General features: G+C 37.8%; 1 long non-coding RNA gene across 1 annotated transcript; it reads left to right on the plus strand.

The window, feature by feature from the left end:
- The first annotated feature begins 1,911 nt into the window (after positions 1-1,911).
- On the plus strand, positions 1,912-3,802 carry LOC137860360 (uncharacterized). The gene is made up of 3 exons (XR_011098860.1): positions 1,912-2,548; positions 2,721-2,790; positions 2,884-3,802. It is a non-coding gene; the product is annotated as an uncharacterized lncRNA (long non-coding RNA).
- The last annotated feature ends 12,226 nt before the right edge of the window (positions 3,803-16,028 follow it).

The following is a 16,028-nucleotide window of genomic DNA, read 5'->3' on the forward strand; positions in this document are numbered from 1 at the left end:
TTACACCTCTATCCTCTTTGTTTAAAGGCTGTTTGAATACAACTGCACCTCCAAGACAAAATATTTTTATTACCTCGTGTTCACACTGTACTTTGAGGAAGCAGAACATTATCTAAGTGCTAAGCACTTTTAACATCATCCTCTTCTATTTTTTCCTCTTTCAACTTTTAAAGTGAATGTAGTGCTTGTGGAAGTTGTTGGATTGACAGCCCTAAAGACGGAAGTGCAGCACACCTGCTGAGCCAAACAGAACTAAAACGTAGAAAAACCTCTCACCAAGTTCTAAATGCATGCTTCATTTAGTTACTATTATATGACTAGGTTTAATACTAATACTGAAAAACTGTCGCTCCTATTTATTTGTTTTAAACATTGGTTCAATCTCCTTATACTCTACTTTCAGAAATAATTTCTTACTGACGTGCAGCACTCCAGAGACTGCTTCCCCGCCTTCAAAATCCTACAATAAAATGGGATACTGTTGAAGTGTAACTTCAAGCTATTGCAGTCAGGCACAATGCTGCATCCCAGCATTCATTTTGCACATCACAGAAAGGTACATTACCTAGTCTCATAGTAGTACTAACCACACTAACTGCTTGAGTACAGCAAGCTACTCTATGTTATTGTTATATATGTTATATAATATGTTATATTGTTATATATGTTATATGTTATATAAGGCCAACTGCTGGGTTCTGCACCTGGGGCGCAATAACCCCAAGCTGAGCTACAGACTGGGAGGGGAATGGTTGGAAAGTTGCCAGGCAGAGAAGGACCTGGGAGTGATGGTGGACAGTCGGCTGAATATGAGCCAGCAGTGTGCTCAGGTGGCCAAGAAGGCCAACAGCATCCTGGCTTGCATAAGAAGCAGTGTGGCCAGCAGGGCTAGGGAAGTGATTGTCCCCCTGTACTCAGCTCTGGTGAGGCTGCACCTCAAGTACTGTGTTCAGTTTTGGGCCCCTCACTACAAGAAGGACATTGAGGTGCTCGAAAGAGTCCAGAGAAGGGCAACGAAGCTGGTGAGGGGCCTGGAACAAGTCCTACGAGGAGCGGCTGAGGGAACTGGGTTTGTTCAGCCTGGAGAAAAGGAGGCTCAGGGGCGACCTTATCGCTCTTTATAAGTGCATTAAAGGAGGGTGAAGAGAGGTGGGGGTTGGTCTATTCTCCCACGTGCCTGGTGACAGGATGAGGGGGAACAGGCTAAAGTTGCACCAGGGGTGTTTTAGGTTGGATGTTAGGAAGAACTTCTTTACTGAAAGGGTTGTTAGACATTGAGCTGCCCAGGGAAGTGGTGGAGTCACCATCCCTGGAAGTCTTTAAAAGACGTTTAGATGTAGAGCTTAGAGATATGGTTTAGTGGGGACTGTTATTAGAGGTTGGACTCAATGATCTTGAGGTCTCTTCCAACCTAGAAATTCTGTGATTCTGTGATTGTCTAAATCTGAAGTTCAGAGACTTTCAGTGAAAGATCTGTTCCTTTGGTTGTCCAAGAAAGATCAGTAATCCTAACTAAGTCAATGCTGAAGCTACAATTCAAGGTTTCCTGATATAGGAGGCTTTTTGTTTTGATTTAAACACCCTAGATTTCCAGTAATGCACTTTTAACTACTAAAGTTGCTTTCCCCCCCTCAAGTCCTTTTTGGGAAACCTAAAGACACGACTTACCTTCCGAGAAAGATCTCTGTACAAATATATTTATGTCTCTTATAAAGCTTCTCCTTGATCTCAGCTAAGATCACCACTCCTTCTACAATACTACCGTACCCACTCCCTTACAAAAGGACTTCCTGAATCAAACAAACATTTACTACCCAGGCACTTTACACTTTTATCCACTTCGTCTGTTTGCCTCCAGGTGGGACTGCTTCAGATTTATAGGAAAGGATTGATCCCCATTAACTACAAAGAGCACATCAGATGCAGAACACCTGCAGTGTGTAGAGCTGTTACTAACACCTCCTGTTTCAGATTCTTCTAGAATATTCCTTCACTTGTCTTGACAGGTCCTGAGAAGCAAATTTTATGCCTGGAACATCTTCACTCCTGAGTAACTTCAAGACCAGACATTTACAGAAAGTCATTCCTTAGCATTTCCAGTTACTTTTCAGTTCGGGAAGTTTCTCAAGGTTTCTTGTCAGGGCAGGCTGGTCTTTTATGATTTTCAGCCTGCAATGCTGCTCCTTTCTATTTCATCTTGACTTAATGTCATTAGTCTTCTTTCATAGAAACCTGAGTATTCTTTTCCTAATTTATCTAGATGGTATCCTGACAGCAGCTCCCTTGATCAAACTTTGCCATTTATGTCTCTCCCCCAGTTAATCATTCTCTGAAATGAGATTTATAGTAAAAAAGAATTAAATCAAGTCTGACTTCCTTCAAAATTCTTGACTTTCTGGGATTCTAGATGCTCACTCAGGCCAGGCCCCTTGGAGACACTGTGCTTTCTCTCATTTTCTAAACAGGCTGTTAGGGCTATTTTCCTATACTGAAGGGCCATGGCAGTCTTTGTCATTGGTGAAGCTAAATAAAGGCTTAAAGGATACAGGTATGATACTGAGATATCTTGCTGTTTGATAGTAATCTTAACACGTACCCCCCTTTGTCTATTTCTGGTCGTGTATTTTAAAAATTGAATCTGGAGGCAGAGTCCACATGGTAATTCTTCTTGTCTGCTTCTTGAAAACAAGAGTTCTCTATTATGTAAAATATCTCTGCAGAAGTACAGGTTCCCAGATGTCCTCTTTCCTTCAGATCTTGATTTTCTATCACTCCATGTGTGGGCATCAGGTAACTATTGATTTGTTATAAAGAGATATATACATATAAGCTTTTTATAAATGTGGTCTACATCTTTTGTTTATCTGTCTCATATCTCTTCAGGTCTGTTTTTGAATAAAAATCTCCAGCTTGTGTAACGCAAGATGATCCATTTCATACAGGTCAAACCTGTTCTATGCTGCCAGCAGATTTCTGCAAGTTGAATTCTTAGTCCCTATGTGCAAGGTGTCTGTGGCCTGGTCCCCAAAAGTCTAAAAGAACAACTGTCACCAGCATCTCTATTTCTCTGACCAGTGAAAATCTCTACTTTAAGAGTAAAGCTCATCTATGAAGGAGGTGAAACTTTTCATCATCTTGAGATGGTAAAATGAACTGCCTCGAGGGAATAAAACAATACCACAATAATTACCACCTTCCCCCTCAATGAGAAGCACATTTCTTTATAACTTTGCTGGCATAAGCATGGATATAAAATGAAGCTCACCCTTACTTAAACAAGAAGTGTTATTGACCAGCTTCTCCCAGCTTTGGGAAAAGCAGAAATTTAAAATGACACACAGTAGATGTGTAGTGGTATTTGTTGGTGCAAGGCCAGCAAGTGCTGAGGTTTTACAGAGCTCAATACATCACAGAAATGTGTGTGTGTACAAAACAGTTGTACGTCTGTACAACAAGTATGCAGATCTACAAGTGTACAGAAAAGTTAAAAAACAAACAGAACAAAACAAAAAACCTACATTAGGACTTTTGTGAAATCTCATGTGACAGATCTGCATTAGTGGTTAAGGCAGAAATGATCATCCAGCTTTGCCAAACATCACTGATTTTTACAAGAAATAGGTTTACAACCTGCTAAACTGAAGGCAAATTATCATCCAGTTTCTTATAGTACAAATGTCTGCATTTAAAGTATGTTCTTGTTCTCAGGTCTAAAGCATTACAAGACCAAAATGTTCTGTATCTCATCTCAAATTTTCAAACAATCCAATATCCAGACTATATATAGATATATTCTTGCTGTTCAATCTCTTAAAAATCAATCAATATTAATGTGTCTGCCTTAAACTTTTAAGGTCATTGTCTCCCTTCTGACACCTTTAACTACATCAACATCACATTATATCATTATAGACTCATGAAGCAATGTACTTTTACATTTTTGCAAGATAATGCCTCTTTTGTGTTTCAGTTTTTATCATAATATAAATCTTGAAATGTAATTTGCATATCTTTTGTTTAGCAAAGGAGACCCCCATTTAAGACTTTGTCATTTTAATACATAGACTTAAAAGTGGTTGACTTTTTAAAGAAAAAGCACCAAAATATTCCAATTTATTCTTCAACTGAAGCGGCTGCTGCATCAGTAAATTAGTAAATTCCCTTAACAATACACTTGCTAACAATTATAGTCTGTCTGCCTTGGGCTGACTTGACAGTACGGCTGCCATCTGTTGAGAAGTCCATTCATGGATTTTAAAGGGCTATTTATAGCTTTTTATTTTATACTTTGCAAAATACCTCTTTGCTCTTCACCCTTACTGCCAGTTACTCTGTCTTTCCTGCCCTCTGTTCATCTCTCTTTCCACCCTGCTAAAGAGCACTGGTATATGTCCAACATCGAACTGTCTCTGCACCAGCAGCCACATCACAGCTCCCAGGTGCATTCAATTCTGAGTCAAGCCTGGCCCATTTTTAATGGCTGAGGTGGACAAGCAGAGAGGAGGGAGGACACTTCTGGAAAGGAATGGACAGAAATGAGCAGGATCAATCAAGAAATTCAAAAGCAGCCGTGAAGGAAACAAAATCAACACGATGAATGGGAAAGGGATGCTAGGAGCCCCAGCTCTGGATAGATGGATATTTCATGAATTCCTCCAATAAATAGGGATCCCCTAGGGAAATTCAACACCTGGCAATCTTAGTGGATAGTGGTGCTGCAAATAAAGCATAATGTTCACCCCTCTGGTAAATTCAAGCAATTAAACCCCTTTTAAAAAAAGGCCCTCTTAGGCTTTCTGCCCAGTAAACTCACAGTGAAAAGCAACTTTAATAAATGTTATAAATCTCACCTCTGAGCCAACAGGAAATTCAAATGTTTGCATGTGCAGGAGCCAGGGAGCTGCTGAAACAAAAGGTAAATGTGTATATTAGAATAGGTTATGCCAATACTCTGACTGGATGGTAGTGGAAGCGTCAGGCACAGAGACACAACATTTATTTTATAAGATAAGCACCTTCTGGTGGTATCTCTGATCATTTCTGTTTGTGTCGCACCAGAGTTCTCCTTTCCCTGGGAGTAGACAAATCTGTTTAGCGATGACCTTGCTGGCTTGATGAATTTAGGATTACTTCTTATCATGCAACACTACTGGAAAGTTGTTTTGAGTTTTAATGTTTTGGACATAAAACCAAATACAGAAATGGCAACAAATATCTGTGGTTTGTAAAATGAAAAGATCAAAGAAAAGAGACTGCAGAGAATTTTTGATCAACACCCTGACAAGGGGTGTTAGGTTTAATAAACAGTAAGAATTTTAGGCCATTATGAAGTATGAGATGCAGTCTCAGCTGTGTTTCTAATTTCCTTTCTTGCCTTTACTGCTGTTATATAAAGCTCTGTAGTGACGAAAAACATTTATTGAAAAAATCTGAGTGCACCATTTGGGATTATGTTACTTCATCTGCATGGAGCCAATGAGAAATATTTCTTTCTCCACCCTCCATAGTACCAAAAGCTCTAGGAACATTCTGTGTATGGGACAAAGCACTGGGCAGAGATGCACTTGTGTTAGTGAACGAGGATTTTGTAATTAGGTCTGAAGACAATGATCGTGCAATGCTGCTCATTTTGGCTGTTCTTTTTTTACAGCCATACATAAACATAAACAGATCTTTGTGCAAATTCTTTTAAAGTGATTTTAAAACAATACATATTTGGCAACGCATCCTGTGAGAAGGAGGTTTCCTGGAAAATTTTTGGTAACATTGTGTCTATGAAATTATGAATATTATAATTTTGTGTACTGCACACTCTACAGACTTATTAGGGCACAAAAGGCCAGGAAAATTAAGATGAAGAAATGGACAGAAAGCTGGATGGAAATAAGTCATATTTGCTTATTGAGGTATTCATGGGAATCAGAGGAGAGGGATGTTCATTCATCTACTCTTCAGTTTGGGGACCTTTCTGGTGAGCAGAAAGGGTCAGTAAAAGAGAAGAAATTTCCACAGAAATCTCTTCATCAATCTCGAGAAAAGCTGAGAATTCATTATTTTATTACAAGATGGGCATAAGGAACTAGTATGTCTTTGTTTAAATGACTCCATCTGTGGCTTTCCACCTACAGTATTTTCCCTTTGGGGATTATCAAGATTATTAGTAATTATTGCTAATAAGTCATTATTACGAATAATGGTAATTACAGTATCATTTAAATACCCTAGTCATAATCACTGTGGAAAACAGTGTGAACGTAGCAAGGACCAAGGCTTTGCAACAGCACATGGAAATCTTGTAAGAGAAACTGAATAAGCACAGGGTTACACTCCAGAGAGCACAACACTCACAGCCTTTCATCCCCAAACTGCCTATGGCAGGATCAAATTCAGTATTTGCGCACAGACAAATGACTAACAAATTTTAGCAACAGTTTTTGTTTTAAAAGAAAACAAAAATTAAACTTTTATTTTTTTCTCTTTGATTTCTAGGATTTGGGAGGATAGGTAGAACCATACAATCCTACCTCTAGCCCCCAGAAGTACTGGTTGTGTGACATTTCTAATTACAGTAAACACTGTGTCTAAAAAACAGTGCAAATCCAGACACAAAATGGATCATGGATGCATGGAGAACAGCTCAGCCGTTACAGATAGTCCACAAGAGGACAGAAAAAGCTTTTAGACCAGTCCAGTTGGCTTTGCCTGTCTCCCTTATGCATCAGGGCTGTAGTTTTTCATTTAACAGATTCCTAAAATGACCAGCAAAGCCCTACCTGTTAAATGTTAATGTTAAATATGTATTCAGAGTGGGCACGCCTCAATTTTCTCAGTTCTAATTTTTTTTTTCAAGGTTTTATGTCAGGAAAATATACTTTGCCTTTTCTCTTTGCCTCTTCACTTTAGCTTCCTCAGTCCTCACCTATCTTGCTTTCCATCTTCACAGTCATGATAGCACTCTTCTAAAAGTACCCTGCTGACAACTTCTGATCTGTTTTTCCACTAAGATAAGCAGAACTGCATTCATAACCTTTTAACTTTATGTATATAACTTTGTAACTTTAGTCTACAGTGGAAGTTAAAAACTAAAATTTTGTAAGATTTTATTTTTGAAGGATGGCCTTTTCTCACCTCAACAAGAGATCTGAACATACACATCTGTATGTTCATCTATATTTAGACGCACACATGCACGTATGCAGATAGACATATTATATACATATATCATTATAAATGGGGATATGCTTCTGACAAAACACAAAGAAAGCACCTTTCAGGCTATAAGAAATGGTATTTGCAACTATAATCCAAAATATACCGGAAAAGGTATGAGAGTTTGGACAGTTTTATTTCAAAGACAAACATTTCCCGGTATAACATGCTAGAGCAGGATTTGTTCATGGAGGTCACTGTAAGAAGCTCAGCACTACCTTACAAAAGGTGACCACCAGAAGCTCTCTGCACAGAACAATCTTTCTCTCAGCAGTAGATGAATTGCAGATCAGATCCTCGCAAGTATGTCCATCAAAGTGAAGAAACTGTTTTTGTGAAACTATACTTAAGATCTTAAAAACACTCCAAAAATTAAAGAAGCCAGTTAACCAACCTCTTCATTGCTCTGGCATTATATCTACTTAATTTCAGGTACAATCTAGATGCAGCTGGATTTCCATAAACAAATCCAGGTTCTTGGCTGTCAAACAGTACAGGGCTAAAAAAAAATAAGCATTCAGATCTGGAAATGTCTTAAGAACACCACATCACTGTGTCAAAGCTTATATAACGTACGCAGCAATAGCTAGGTAAGCCAGCTCTGTTATCTTTTCCAACACCTTATTTGCATAGAAAAGTCTACTCTCTGACTCTTTTCTATTGACTAGGCCAAGCAACTATTAGATTAATCTTACCACAAGTAAGGTCCTCTCAAAGGAGGGAAAGAAGTGCATCATGAAAAGTTCTAATCATTTCAGCTACATAGTTTTGGTTTATAGGTTTAGGCTTTTTAACTAGGTTTCCACGAACCATTTCTTTCCTTCCTTTTTTTTTTTTTTTTTTTCTTTTTACTGGGGTAAGAAAATTTCATTAAAGATCTGCTTTGGATATTAAATTTGTAGGAAAATATTTTGGAATTTTTCAGTTTTGACTCATGAAAATTATCCTGATATTACGTGCTCCCACTTCTGTGTGAAATCTCAAGATACTTTTCAAGATTTTCAAGAACCATGCATGATCCTGAAAAGTCAAAATGAAATGCAAAAAATGAAATTGTTGAGAATTAAGCCACAAAGACATTGTAAAGTTTGCACATTTCTAATGACTAATGCAAACTTAGTGCCCTTGTTCAGCATCAGTCATTAAAATGGACATAAGACATTTCTTTGCTTTCTTGCTGGAGGAGAGCCTGTCTACCTTAAATATTTTTGCTGGGTCCTTCAGCATTAAGTTAGTCAGGGAGAGTATGACAGACAAGTTGCTATTTCAGGCTTGAAACAGCACCTGGAGGGCCAAGACCTTTCACAGTTTAATAGTGGACAGAGAATCACGGGAGTGATCAGGGTCATGTGGTGGGTGAGGCAATCACTGATACTCAAATATCAGGTGTCACCATGACAGCTGTAATAACCAGGGCTTACTTCCTTCAGCAAGAAAATATCCACAGAATATGGTGCATACAGTGCTGCAATATGTACCTTTTCTACCTTTGTTTCATGCTATAAAAATGTTAACTCCTGAAGGCTCACGGTGCAAGAACAGAACAACCAACTATCTCAACACATTTCAACACATTTTGTATTACATGGAAGTGTGACAGAAGACGAGCTTTTTTAAAAAAATCTTGAGAATTCAGCAGAAAAGTTATCAGATGCTCATTACCGACAATTCATTCCTCTGAGATAAACTAAGTTGGTTACTAGAGGATCCCAAGGAGACAGCTGGCAGTGATGAACAGAACAACATTCAATCCGCAGCAAGTGTACATCATAAAACAGGCGCCATTGGATTAAAAAGTAACCTTAAACTGTTTAGTGTACACAAAGGCAGCCTAGTCAAAACACTTCAACAATGATTTAAAATCTCAAGTTGGAGGCCACTTTCAACCTTCAGGGAAGCCTTCTCTATTCATAAGGAGCTTAACTAATCATAACTTTCCATGACTTATCAGGACTGGATGCAGTGTGTCGCAGCATGATAACTGAGCTCTGGAAATGTAACAAAAGATGCCTTTCTAGTAAAAATAATAGTGAGACTAAACCTCAAATTTTTAATCTTTGAACTTGATAGGGGAAAAACATCCTGTTACTCATTAAGTGTTTCCATTAGCATGCCAGGCAGCTCCTGTTCATGTTACTGAGTGATGTGTAGGGCAGTGTATGCATCAGTAAAAGAAGATTTTGGTCCTGGGAGGCTGCACAGAGTGCATCACAAGGGAACAACAGCTCAGAGCAGACACACTTATTTTTGTAGATACGTAACTATAGAAGTAAGTAAGTCTACCTGACATATCCCTTTCAGCTGACCTAATAGCTCAGTATTAACAACCTGGTGTTTATGAAAACATGTAGCATTTATTTTTTAACATGCTAAATACCCCAGCTGCATGGAAGCTTCAGAACAAGGGTTAAATGGAGCCCAAAAAGGACCAGATTTCTATCTGTATTTTCTTCAGTGTAGTTCCAGATGCATTAAGATCTCAGCAGAGACCTGCAAGTATTATGTACGGCTTGCTTTTATCTTCCAGAAAAAAAAAAAAAAAAAAAAAAAAAAAAAAAGAGAGAGGGAGAGAAAAAAAAAAAACAGAAGGAAAGAATGAAGCGGTGCCAAACACTACAAGAAAGGCTTAATAAATAGAGCCCAGGGTTACAATGTTGCTCTTATTTGCCCTGAAATATATCACTGAACTTCTGTATATTCATATTTGTTTACATTATAAATGTACTAAATGAGCTAATTATAGTGATCATAATTTACAATTAAAACCAAACAGTTAGAAATTTCAAAGGCTTTCAATATCTTTTCTTTAATCATTCACCCAGGCTCAAAATATGCATTTTTTAGATTAAAGCATTAAAGTTGCTAATTATATTCTCAGAACTAACAATTATTTCTTTACCCTTTTACTACCTTCTTCTGGCAACAAAAAAATGTCAGCACTGATTTAATTTTTTGTTATTACAGGATTAAAAGAAGTTTCTAAAATGCAATTAAATGTGCCCTATAGCTATAGTAACTTTCCTATCAGCATCCAAAACCTCTTCACTAAAACAACAGCATAAAAAAATTATTCAGACTTTCTAGACATACTTTTTTCTCTTTTTATAACACATTCCTTTGGTGATTATCTCCTATGACAACTCAACCATCTTAATGAGACTCTGTGCACATCTAGATCTTGGTGAAAGTAGATTAATAGGAGAAAATTAAAGTTAAAGAGGCTGTTAAGAGTGCAAAACCCCGCACATGTCAAGCATTGGTTCTTCACCTTTGGGATCTTGGTTCAAGTTCACCCTGAGGCCCTAAGTGAAAAGTTCAATAGTCTCAACTATGTCCCTACTTGATACATCACAAAATCAATTATTTTATGGTGGTACCTCTGGTAACCTATGCCCAGACAGAATCAAGTTTTTACCCATTGGGAATTCACCAATTATCTACTCAGTGAATCATTTTCAGATAAAACAGAAATACCTGCTGTCAGCAGGAGTTTCTCGTTGTACTGCCTACTGGTTTCCTAGTTGCTCTGTTTTGGAACGGCAAAGTTGCACCTAGCCCACGCACCATTAGCCACCATGCCATCACAGCAGTGCATGGTGTCAGTACACCACAGTGTGATTCAGTGCCCAAATTTGCATTGGTTTGGGAAAGAAAGATCAGTGCAAGTAACCAAAATCCTGCCAGAGAAAAACTGTAGCAATTGTTTACTGAAAATTCTACAGGTGCTCAAGGAGTTAGCTTGGTCTAGACAACCCAAATGGGACTCAGAGCTTAATTTTCAGTTATGAATGCCATTTTCTAATAGCCATCAACAGCATCGATAGGCCACAGGAGCACACGGACCCACACTCCTACTAGCACTCTCCATTCCGCATCTTGTGTTACTTAATATGATATGCTTGTTGCTGGAGTTGATGTATTTATGTTAATTATTTAAAACTGTTCCCAATTTAAATACATAGAGATTTCACATAAGTGAATACCAGTCTGAATAACAAATACAAGCCATGGAGTGGCTTAGATAAGGACTACGCATGCTGTATGTAGCTGCCTGGCTGTTTAAATGAGCCCAGATCATTGCAAAGAACCATATCATACCCTTCAGTGGTCTGTCCAGACTAGGCACAGACCTTTGCTTAGGCTAATTTTCACTGGTCACAATTTTGTTTTGTAAAACCACCAGCAACAAAATAAAGGTTAATCAGCATCCGCTCTCAGACATGCCTGATGGCCTTCACATAGATGTTCATTATCCATGAAAGGGATTCCTCACTCCTAGGACCCAGGCACATGAACAAGAAGTGAGCACCAGTGCTGTCTATGTTGTTATTCTGTAGACTACAAAATGCTTTAAAAAGATATCTTTCTGATAAAAATATTCCAGGGCTTTTTTTTTTTTTTTTTTTTTTTTTTTTTTTTTTTTTTAAATGGACAATTAAAGAGAATTTTGATGTTATTCTCTTTAAAGTGTAAATGTCTAGATATGAGCAGTGAAAATGACAAGGGCCTAAAGGGAAATCCCAACATGGAAAGATTAAAAAGACAACGACCGCCCAAATAAAGGATGTTATAATAACAACAGGCCAGATCATGAAGGATAAAGACAGGAAGTCATAATTCCTACTTACCCTTACACATAATACAGGAACATAAGGACATGCAATGTCACTCAGTGGATACAAATTTAAAAGAAGCGCAAGGATGAATTTTAGTCATGTTGACTTCTTACTACTGCTCAGCTAATTCACACTTCTCCGTCTATAAAATAGGGATAATATTCTTGGCTGCCCTATACAGAAAAACTCATTGGTGCTTGTGAAGTATTCAGATAATGCTCTAATGAAGAATGCCATTGAAAACAGTAAAAAGAAATGAGTAATTCCAAATGCAGTGCAGGTTTGGATTACATTAGCTGGCAGAGCAGACAACGAATAAAACATAAGACTATAGACTAAGCAATGAAGTTAAAAAGAACTATTCAACACCTTCCTTATTCCCTGAGAATCATCGCTCTTGTGCGTAAAATGAGGCAAAAGTAATATGTGATTTGTAAATATGAACACTATTGTAACACATACCTCAGGAAAGAAGACTTAGGATTCTAGGCCCATCGTCTAAATTGGAAGTGCTTGATCTTGCAACCTAAATGACTTGCAATGTGTATTTTAACACACAATTACAAACGAGTTATCATTTCTACAAAAATAACCCGATTATTCAATTGATTGTTTGCAAAATAAATGTGAAATGCTTTCTTTGCATCTCTTTAGAGAGATGCAAAAGATTTCATTTGTAGCCCTTGAATCTGTGAGCATTTAGTGAGTTTCTCATAGGAAAAATGCACTGCTAGGAGCATTTTAATTCCTCTGTAAATGTTACAGTCCTCTAGTGAACTCTATCAAGAAGCCCACTCAAAGCTCATGCTTAGTTTACTGCATCTTGCCAAGCAGACTCTTTCTTCATCAGGACCAGCAATATGCCCATTAAATGGCGATGAAGAACGATGGGACAAATCAGAATTTCACAAGTGCAGAACCTAATGTACCTGCTCTAATTTAAGAAGGCCTCTGGACAGTCATCAGGAAACAATCTTGATGGAAGGATTTTGAAGACTGAATAAATTGTCTAAAATAAAACAAAGGAGTAAGTGTAACAAAAATTGTAATACATACTTTATTTAATGTGTAGTACTGAACAAAGGGTACTTACAGCTCCCTATAAAAGCTGATTTTTCTTTTAGAGCGTAACTGGTATAACACAGCACATGCTTTTTCATAACAACTCAGTGGGAATACTTACTAATATGCACATAGATTTGAAAACATAAAACTTCAAGGTAAATTTCTGGATGAGATCACTATAGGATAAATTGCCCACCTCATACCTTCCTCTGGTGGGTTATATGAGATGAAGTGGGATGTTTCAGAAAAGTCAAAGCATGAGATGCTGCATCTACCAGAAGCGAGCCTAAAGGTTTGTGTTTATCCTAATACCCTCTACCTCTACTTCCTCCCCAGCATTTAAAAACTGGGGAATCTTGTTTGGAAATAAAAACTTGTTTGCATTTTGAGTTATTTTGGTAAACTGATTATCTAGGTCACTATTATGAAAAATTATTACCGTTTCCTGATCTGCTAGTTACATAATCCCTCCAGACATTCCTTCCAAACATTTCCTGGCTTGATACAGCCAATAGCAGTCTGCATTCCTGCCAGGTGATCATCAACCAAGTTTGTGATCTGATCTAGTGATTTTCCCTGGTAGAACCATTCACCTCTGTTTGGAAGGGTATATGGAATTATATTCTAGACTTGATCCTGTGGTACCAATGAAACCAATGAAACTCAGAAGGGATGAGGACAGGATGTCTGACTGTCCCAAAGTAACAGTCCAGCATCCCAGGACAACACAGACAGTGTGAATGTTGCAAAACAACAGCAATGTGCATAACAAGGTTCTGTTTAGAGCAAAAGTAGCAAGATTTAAAACACGGTGAAACACATGTTTGTGTGTTTTCTTTTGTAAATACTTCAGAAAATTCAATTTGAAGACAGATGTCAGCCACACACTAAAGTTTTTTCACAGATATAAAATTTTGTATCTCAGGCTTTAATATGACTACAACTCTGATTTCATGTAGGAGTAGGACAACGAAAAATAAGAATAGGAATAAAAGCTCTCCAAGAGATCATCCGTAAAGTAAATTCTAATGCTCAGTAAAAAGTATTGACCATGGTCAGTATATTTTAGAGTAAAAGTGAACGCTCAAAATATACAAATTCCATATGTAGCTTTAAAAGAAAATCCTGCAACATTTTTAAATATGGGTTTAGAAATCAAAAAACAGATTCGTGTGCCTTGAGGACTCTGCTCTGGAATCTCTGAACTACCCATTTGGAATAAAGCTCAGTGTGAGCCTTTCCTCCCATGCTACCAACACGGCTCTGTCAGTGACTGGTGGTTACACAGCCCGCCTGCCAGTACAGGCGCAGTGTCTCCACTGAAGGTAAGATCAGTGCACTTGCATCGTGGGCAAGATACCCATCCATGTCCAAGCAAGATCATACTGAGACCATCTCCACGTTAGGAATAACATTCATAGCAACCACAATTCTCCATATTCACTGGTATTTTTCCATTCAGGCTGAATCTGGATGCTTAGGATGACATCATATAGGTTTTCTCTCCAAATAAATGATTTGTAAACCGAAAGTTTTCCCAGTTATACATGAAATATTTTTCTGCATACACTATTGTATTATTACAATATTTCAGAAAATAAAATCCATCTTGTCTAACTGTTGACAAAAAGCAATGAAAAGGATCATGTAATAAGGCTGCCAATACATATATATAAGTGAGTAGTAAAGGAATTTTATGAAGGAATTTCCCATGTCTCCTGTCTACATTGTCATATATCAGTGACTTTATCTAGAGTTAAAAAGGCAGGAATCAATTACAGAGAAAGTCCACAGCATAATTAGGAAACAATCAACACTTATTCTAATGCTGATTTTTTCTTCACTTTAAACTGCTTCATTGACTTTAATTAAACTTGCCCTAGGTTATGAATCTAGCAAGCTGTAGAAACATTTGAAAATTAAATAAAATAAAACCAGCTTTCTTGTCAGGAGGGTTTTCACCAGCTTGCTCACCTGTACCACACTTCTGATTTGGAGAATTTTTAAATGATTAGAGATGCTGTATGTGAAACTGCAAGACTCTGTTGTTTTTGCTCTTGAATTAAAATGACCTCACAATGCCACAGGAAGCATCACAGAATTAAATAGTTCAGATTCTCCCCATTGCTTTAACTTCTCTGAAGAATTCCTTTGCTGGTTTCTGGGAGAAGACACGAGGCTGCCACCACTGACTTTTACTCTAGATCTGCTTTCATACCAATGCTCCTGGTTTTCTCTAAGGCCAAAGAAAAGGAACACTGTATACTTAGGATGCTGGCAATTTCAATGCCAATAGCTTAAGCCAAGGTTATAAGTACATGGTAGGGGCTTTGGGGTAATAAATATATGGCTTGTGTCCTACTCCAGCCTGGGCCTGGCTCATGAGAATATGAATATATCCATATATAGGAATATTCACTCTTAAAACTGGCTTAAATTTTCCAGCCCCAAATAGATCTGAGTTAATCAACTGTTTATAAAGAGTATGATAAAATGTATCTTCCTATTTTCCTGATACACAGGAAAGAGACAGGCATGTAATGTACAGGTGGATGTAACTCTCTTTCTGCTATGGTAAAAACAGTTACAGTAGGTCTTAGTAGTGCAGGAAAACCAGAGATTAACTGGGGAAAGCCAAAACAACATGGCTTGCTGAGAGAGTAAGAGCTAAATGTTTGCAAACATTCTTTGTCTCTCATCTCTACAGCAATCCCTGTCATAACGTCTTGTGCTTCTACCTTTTTTCCTGATCTTCCCTTTCTACTCTAGTACTTGTTAGCTCTGTTCCCTAGTAACTTCTGTCCCAACATTTACAAGATGATTTGTGTCTGACATAGGAAAAAATGGTGTTGTACGAGCATGCAAAAAAGATGAGCATGAGCAGCAAAAAGATGAACTCCCTGACTGTATCAAACATGTTCAGGGCTGGAATCATCTAGTTTTATTAGACAGTGACCCTTGCTTTATTCAAATGCTAAATAACATCAGTTCCTGTTAAAGATGGGCCTGATTACTCCCAGAACATTAGAAAAGCTCAGGTTTGAATATGCACTTAACAATTTGGTCTGCCTTTGTTCTCAGTTGCTCACTGAGATATGTTCTCCTCATCTGCTCCAAGGAACATCTCAGATGGGAGAA

The sequence above is a fragment of the Anas acuta genome, chromosome 8 (assembly GCF_963932015.1).
Source record: "Anas acuta chromosome 8, bAnaAcu1.1, whole genome shotgun sequence".
Taxonomy (NCBI): Eukaryota; Metazoa; Chordata; class Aves; order Anseriformes; family Anatidae; genus Anas; species Anas acuta.